Raw genomic sequence first — 7,756 nt, 5'->3', positions numbered from 1 at the left:
ATCCAAGTCGCTGATTGGTCATGGCAAAACATTCAATGACCATTGCCACGACCAATCAGCGACGGACACAGTCTGGCGGCAAAATGGCCGCTCTTTCCTCCCCGCAGTCAGTGCCCGCTCCATACTCCCCTCCAGTCAGCCCTCACACAGGGTTAATGCCAGCGTTACCGGAGCGCGGTATAACGCACTCCGGTTACGCAGCTATTAACCCTGTGTGACCAACTTTTTTACTATTGATGCTGCGTATGCAGCATCAATAGTAAAAAGATCTAATGTTACAAATAAGAATAATAAAAAAAAGGTTATTCTTACCCTCCGACGTTGCCCGCTGTCCTTGGCAATGAAAGCGGCAGGTTCCGGTGCCAAGGATGCTATGCGAGAAGGACCTTCCATGATGTCACGGTCATGTGACCGCGACGTCATCACAGGTCATGCGCGCATACCAACCCTGGGACCGGAAGCTACCGCGTGCACCGCACACCGGCGCCAGGAATTCAAGGGGCCTTCGGAAGGTGAGTATATGTTTATTTTTTGTTTTAAGTCTTTTTTAACCATGCATATAGTGCCCACATTGCTATATACTATGTGGGCTGTGTTACATACTGCGTGGGCTCTGTTATATACTACATCTCTGTGCTATATACTAACATGGCTGTTATATACTGTGTGGCTGCTATATACTGCGTGAGCTGTTATATATTATGCGTCCAGTGTTATATACTGTGGGGGCTGTGCTATATACTGCGTGGCTGCTATGTACTGCGTGGGCTGTGCGTGGGCTGTATTATATATTACATGGCCAGTGTTATATACTGCGGTGGCTGTGCTATATACTGTGTGGCTGCTATATACTGCGTGGGCTGTGCTATATATTACGTGGCCAGTGTTATATACTGCGGGGCTGTGCTATATACTGCATGGCTGCTATGTACTGCGTGGGCTGTGCATGGGCTGTGTTATATATTACATGGCCAGTGTTATATACTGAGGGGGCTGTGCTATATACTGTGTGGGCTGTGCTATATATTACATGGCCAATGTTATATACTGCGGGGGCTGTGCTATATATTACGTGACTAGTGTTATATACTGCGGGGGCTGTGCTATATACTGCAAGGCTGCTATGTACTGCGTGGGCTGTGTTATATATTACATGGCCAGTGTTATATACTGTGGGGGCTGTGCTATATACTGTGTGGCTGCTATATACTGCGTAGGCTGTGCTATATATTACGTGGCTAGTGTTATATACTGCGGGGGCTGTGCTATATACTGTGTGGCTGCTATATACTGTGTGGCCTGTGCTATATATTACGTGGCCAGTGTTATATACTGCATGGGTTGTGCTATATATTACGTGGCCAGTGTTATATACTGCGGGGGCTGTGCTATATATTATGTGGCCAGTGTTATATACTGCGGGAGCTGTGCTATATACTGTGTGGCTGCTATATACTGCGTGGGTTGTGCTATATATTACGTGGCCAGTGTTATATACTGTGGGGGCTGTGCTATATGCTGTGTGGCTGCTATATACTTCGTGGGCTGTGCTATATATTACGTGGCCAGTGTTATATACTGCGGGGGCTGTGCTATATACTGCGTGGCTGCTATATACTGCGTGGGCTGTGTTATATAGTACGTGGGCTGTGTTATATACTGCGTGGCCACTGTTATATACTGTGTGGCCTGTATTAACGCATCGGGTATTCTAGAATATGTACTTATGTATGTACGAGCAGCCACATAGTATATAGCACAAGCCACGTAGTATTTGTCTGCTATATACTATATGGCTCCTATATACTATGTGGCCTGTGCTATATACTATGTGGCTGCTATATACATACATACATATTCTAGAATACCCGATGCGTTAGAATCGGGCCACCATCTAGTCTACTATATAATTGTCTAAAGGTCACTTCCGTCTTTCTGTCTGTCCTTCTGTCTGTCTGTCATGGATATTCATTGGTCGCAGCCTCTGTCTGTCATGGAATCCAAGTCGCTGATTGGTCGTGGCTGTTTTGCCACAACCAATCAGCAACGGCCACAGTCCGGTGGAAAAATCGCCGCTCCTTCCTCCCCGCAGTCAGTGCCCGCTCCGTACTCCCCTCCAGTCTGTCCTCACACAGGGTTAATGGCAGCGGTAATGGACCGCATTATGCCGCGGTGTAATGCACTCGGTTACCGCTGCTATTGACCCTGTGTGACCAACTTTTTACTATTCATGCTGCCTATGCAGCATGAATAGTAAATTATCTAATGTTAAAAATAATAATAAAAAAAAAAAACGTTATATAATCACTGTCTGTCGGCCCCCAGATCGACAACAGGCCTTTCCCGCTCGCGACGCTCCGGTAACCGGTCCATGCTGCGATCTCGCGAGATGATGACGTAGCGGTCTCGCGAGACCGCTACGTCATCATCTCGCGAGACCACAATGCATTCTTGAGACCGGAGCGCACGAGCAGCGTCGGTAACCGCTTCGCTTGGATCCGGGGGCTGCGGAAGGTGAGTATATAACTATTTTTTAATTTATTTTATTTTTTTAACAGGGATATGATATCATGCCCACATTGCTATATACTACGTGGGCTGGGCAATATACTACATGGGCTGGGCAATATACTACGTGGCTGGGCAATATACTACATGGGCTGTGCTATATACTACGTGCCTGGGCCATATACTACATAGGCTTGGCAATATACTACATGGGCTGTGCTATATACTACGTGGCTGGGCAATATACTACATGGGCTGGGCAATATACTACGTGGCTGGGCAATATACTACATGGGCTGGGCAATATACTACGTGGCTGGCAATATACTACATGGGCAGGGCAATACACTACATGGGCTGTGCTATATACTACGTGGCTGGGCAATATACTACGTGACTATACAACGTGGGCTGCGCAATATACTACGTGGACTGCGCAATGTACTACATGGGCTGCGCAATATACTACGTGGGCTGCACAATGTACAATATGGGCTGCGCAATGTACAACGTGGGCCGCGCAATATACATCGTGGGCTGCGCAATATAGAACGTGGGCTGCGCAATATACTACGTGGGCTGCGCAATATACTATGTGGGCTGCGCAATATACTACGTTGGCTGTGCAATGTACTACTTGGGCTGCGCAATATACTGCGTGGGCTGCGCAATGTACTGCGTGGGCTGCGCCATGTACTGCATGGGCTGCACAATGTACTGCGTGGGCTGCGCAATGTACTGTGTTGGCTGTCAAAATATACAACGTGGGCTGCGCAATGTACTGCGTTGGCTGCGCAATATACTACGTGGGCTGCGCAATATACTACGTGGGCTGCGCAATATACTACGCGGGCTGCGCAATGTACAACATGGGCTGCGCAATGTACAACGTGGGCTGCACAATATACATCGTGGGCTGCGCAATATAGAACGTGGGCTGCGCAATATACTACGTGGGCTGCGCAATATACTACGTGGGCTGCGCAATATACTACGTTGGCTGTGCAATGTACTACATGGGCTGCGCAATATACCACATGGGCTGCGCAATGTACTGCGTGGGCTGCGCCATGTACTGCGTGGGCTGCGCAATGTACTACGTGGGCTGCGCAATATACTACGCGGGCTGCGCAATGTACAACATGGGCTGCGCAATGTACAACGTGGGCCGCGCAATATACATCGTGGGCTGCGCAATATAGAACGTGGGCTGCACAATATTCTACGTGGGGCTGCGCAATATACTACGTGGGCTGCGCAATATACTACGTTGGCTGTGCAATGTACTACGTGGGCTGCGCAATATACCACGTGGGCTGCGCAATGTACTGCGTGGGCTGCGCCATGTACTGCATGGGCTGCGCAATGTACTGCGTGGGCTGCGCAATGTACTGTGTTGGCTGTCAAAATATACAACGTGGGCTGCGCAATGTACTGCGTTGGCTGCGCAATATACTACGTGGGCTGCGCAATATACTACGTAGGCTGCGCAATGTACAACGTGGGCTGCGCAATGTACAACGTGGGCTGTGCAATGTACTACATGGGCTGCGCAATGTACTACGTGGGCTGCACAATATACAACATGGGCTGCGCAATATACTACGTGGGCTGTGAAATGTACTGCGTGGGCTGCGCAATGTACTGCGTTGGCTGCGCAATATACTACGTGGGCTGCGCAATATACTACGTGGGCTGCGCAATGTACTGCGTGGGCTGCACAACGTACTGCATTGGCTGCGCAATGTACTGCTTTGGCTGCGCAATGTACTGCGTGGGCTGCGCAATGTACTGCGTGGGCTGCGCAATGTACTGCGTGGGCTGTGCTATACACTACGCATACATATTCTAGATTCTAGAATACCCGATGCGTTAGAATCAGGCCACCATCTAGTATATATATATCTACGTATAATATGTGTAGACATTTATTTTATCTATTCTATTTCAACCTGTCAGTGTGATTTTACATTACAGCGCCCTTAATTGCCGGTTTTTCTATAGGACTCCGGTGCGTATTTCTCGCAAGTCACACTGATGGTCCATGTGCTGTGCGAGTTTTTCTCGCACCTATACTTTGATTGGCGAGTCTCGGCCGATATACGTTGCAAATCGCAGCAAGATTTCTCTCGCACGTATAATACGGCTGAGAAAACAATGGATGATGGGAGCTGCCCCATAGATTAACATTGGTCAAAGTGCTATACGATTTTTTATCGCATAGCACTCATCCGTATTACGCTCTAGTGTGACTCCGGCCAAATACTGACTTTGACCCTGGACTCTCTGAGTTTAATTTTGACTGTCCTGGTAACTGACACCAACTATTCCACTCATTTCAAATTTGTCTTATGATTCTGTCCCTGGTTTGTCCTTTCTAGTATAGACCGGCTGACCCTCAGGCTCTTTTCCAGCCAGCAAGCAGCAACTCTATGGATGCAACCTAGGGAACACCAATGTAACTCTAGATCCCTGTATAGGCTTAAGAGGTGAAGGACGGAGTTCTTCTGGGACCTACTACATGGAGAGACTGGAACCAAATCTATCAGAGGTAGTTTTTTTGAGCTCTAAGCTCTTGCCAGACTTTATACCAGTTTAATATGTCCAGATACTATCCCAATTTTCATGCTCTCTAATTTACCATCCAATTTTTTTTTTCAGTGGTCTGTATTTCTCCATCAACATTCTCCCAGCATTACAGGTGCTGGAACTTACTTTTGCTCACTTTTCAACATGCATTGTGCCTGTCATAGTCTAATGACTTGTATGCACTGAGCTGAATCAAGGTGAAGCTTGTTTTTTATTTTATAAAATAAAATTTCCTGCTCTTTGACAATTTTTAAAACATGAAGATAAAACCGTTCATTGTACAGTACATCTAAACAGTAAATGGATTTTTCAAATGTCTCGCAATTGTGAAATTCATGAGTTGGTCAGTACAATATTACGGTACACGTGTGCAGTTTTGTTTGCCAGTGGAGCAATTGTTTATTGGAATTTCTGTGATCATAGTTTTACCTTATTTTTTTGTTAGTGTTTAATTTAGGTTCATAAGTAAAAAATCAATTACAGATTGAACCTAAATCGTTGATAAGAACACGAGTATATTTGTCAAGCCACTGTTTATTCTCTTATCATATTTTCTATTGTCTCTATCTTTTCACAACCTTTTGCCCGACCAGGATTGCCAGAAATGCTGAAGGTTAGTTGAGGTACTCGGTGAAAAAAGTCAATTTGTGTACTAGGTGAAAAGTTTGAATATCTCAGATAACGGGCACGTTCATTTTATAGGTTATTCTAATGTAAGAGTGTGGTGCTCAGCGGTTTCTGAAGTATAAAGAATTGGTGGACTCCAAGCTTCTGTTCTAGCAGTTGTTGGGGCCTCCAGAACTTTAAGGGGCTATATGATAAAGCCACTTTTAGTAATTCTTCAATATTTAATATGGTTTCCTCAGTTTGAAATGCAGACAAATGTCTTATTTTCTTCCAAGTTCTTAACCAGTCACTAGGAAAGTGGATCAACTTCATCAATTTATTTTGGAGGTCCCCTTCTAACAAGCGGGATTGGACAAAGCGGGTAATGCAGTTAAAGAAAAAATGGTACTAGATTCTCTCACACAAAGTGCTTGTAAGAGGTGCACTAAGCTAGTATGGTAGGCCCCAATGGTGTCAGAAGAGCACATAAAAAATTCTCTGATTTTCACCCCAAAAACTCGGATGATTTTCATCCATATTGTCATCTGAATTCTCATCCATGTGCCATCTGGGTGCATTTTTTACATGCATGTAGTGTCCGTATTGGTACATCAAGAATTCAAAATTTACATGATCAAATACAGTTTCCAAGCTAAATAATGGCAATGTATCCATCAGTAAAAATCGGATGCGATACGGTTGATCAGTTTGGGATCAGGTTTTGTTGGCGCACACAGATACTTGAATGGACGAGTCTCATCAGATATACGGAAGAGAATGGTGCATGCTGTGAATTTTTTCACACAAAATGTCCTCTGAACATCCCTATTTGATTACATTGGTCAATGTGATGTCCGAGTTTTCCTCAGACAGTACGCGCCAGTACTGTACACTCACAGGTGGCCCCGACAGGAGCACAAACACAACACAGACTCTAAACAGCGGTAATAAAGAACTTTACTCAGATGCAGTATTTGATTTAAATGTTTAATTAACATATTTGGTGTTTTCTGTAGTTCTCTTGCAAAACATTCCACACATGATAGCTGGACCTGATTCAGCATTGGTCCGCTCCTTTCACTGTCTCCCAATGATACTGCTGCTGGCTGTCTTCCAGAACACACTTTTTCAGCAGGTTTACTACCACTTTCATATTACAGACCTCTCGTCCTTAGTGGTAACTCCTTCATCATCTTCCGTCTTTCAACAAATAACTCGCTATCCACGTACTTCATAATCTCCTCACCATCCAGGCGTACACAGGCTTCCTGGGTGATAGGGCACATCAGCTATTCACCAAGGATTAAGTAGTCTCTCCTTACTTCAGGTGCCACCTCTCTATGCTCCTGACTCTCTGTCTCTTTTTCACAAGCAGGCATAATTTCCTGTACTTGGTTGCAGAGACAATTTTACCTCCAGTGTCGGACTGGGGCACCGGGACACCGGAGAATCCTCCGGTGGGCCCCGCCCCCCGGCCCTGCCTGCCTCCTTCATTTGTTCCTGCCCAGGCTGCATCATCCGGGGCCCGGCGCACAGGCTGTAGGGAAGAATTGATGTGATGTGAATGTGATCATGTGAAGAAGTGCAGCCGCGCGGCAGCTCCTTCTTCACATGATTCATCACCTCACTCAGTGCCTGCGCTGGCTACTGTCTGCTCTGCTGCCGACTGTGCTGGCGCTGCTATCTATGCTATTGATCATTCATAAGAGCGGCCCGTGCGCAGCGTGCGGGTGTGTGCATGCCGACCTCTCAGCCAGCCAGCACAGTCAGAGGAACAGCTGACTGACTGTGTGAGGCTGAGCTGAGAGAGGAGACAGACTGACACACACACGGACGCACCGCATGCGCTGCGCAGCACACAACAGGCTCAGGCTCGCCGCTCAGCAGCCCCACCACCACCAGTCACATACCACACCATGCATTGCATTATGATCTAGACTCTGCCTCGCCTCCTCTTAATCATCCAAACTGTGTGTGGACTACGGTTTTCTAATGATTGGCTGACATGCAGCCAATCAGCATTAGTTTTCTTTGTGTGACCTCACAGCACACC

Source organism: Ranitomeya variabilis, chromosome 2, assembly GCF_051348905.1.
Source record: "Ranitomeya variabilis isolate aRanVar5 chromosome 2, aRanVar5.hap1, whole genome shotgun sequence".
In the NCBI taxonomy this organism is placed as follows: Eukaryota; Metazoa; Chordata; class Amphibia; order Anura; family Dendrobatidae; genus Ranitomeya; species Ranitomeya variabilis.
This window is presented reverse-complemented; position numbering follows the sequence as displayed.